This window comes from Ochotona princeps, unplaced genomic scaffold (assembly GCF_030435755.1).
Source record: "Ochotona princeps isolate mOchPri1 unplaced genomic scaffold, mOchPri1.hap1 HAP1_SCAFFOLD_648, whole genome shotgun sequence".
Lineage (NCBI taxonomy): Eukaryota > Metazoa > Chordata > Mammalia > Lagomorpha > Ochotonidae > Ochotona > Ochotona princeps.
This window is the reverse complement of record NW_026700228.1, coordinates 73,575-74,462: the sequence shown is the minus strand read 5'-3', so window position 1 is coordinate 74,462 and position 888 is coordinate 73,575.

The following is an 888-nucleotide window of genomic DNA, read 5'->3' as shown; positions in this document are numbered from 1 at the left end:
CAACATGCAGTGTTTCCTTGATTGAATTAGCTCTCACACCAATATTTGCGCTTAGAGCCCTTCTATTGAGGGCTATCTGAAAACGGCTTTGGCGCTGAAGTTGTCTGTGAATGTTTAGTTGGTGGCATGTGAAACCCGCATGTGGAGCATTGGTTTGTGTGGGAAGCTCTACCAGGTTCGTTCCTTGATAATGCACTCAAAGGGCATTAAGACTAGAGTGTGAAAGCTGAGTTTCCTTGAGAGCTGCTTGGAAGCCTGATGGTGTGTGAAGTTAGTGAGCCAAATGGAGTTGTTCTCCCACAAGAACCACTCGGCTGATTCTTCTTCAATATGCGCTTCACCAACATGCAGTGTTTCCTTGATTGAATTAGCTATCACACCAATATTTGCGCCTAGAGCCTTTGTATTGAGGGCTATCTGAAAACGGCTTTCTCGCTGATGTTGTCTGTGAATGAGGAGTTTGTGGCATGTGAAACCCGCATGTTGAGCATTGGTTTCTGTAAGATGCTCTACCAGGTTCATTCTTAGATAATGAACTCAAAGGGCATTAAGCCTAGAATATGAAAACTGAGTTTCCTTGAGAGTTGCTTTGAAGCCTGGTGGTGTGTGAAGTTAGTGAGCCAAATGGAGTTGTTCTCCCACAAGTACCACTCGGCTGATTCTTCTTCAATATGCGCTTCACCAACATGCAGTGTTTCCTTGATTGAATTAGCCCTCACACAAATATTTGAGCCTAGAGCCCTTCTATTGAGGGCTATCTGAAAACGGCTTTGGCGCTGAAGTGGTCTGTGAATGTGGAGTTGGTGGCATGTGAAACCCGCATGTGGAGCATTGGTTTGTGTGGGAAGCTCACCAAGCTTCATTCCAGTCCTAGGCACTCAAAGGGCA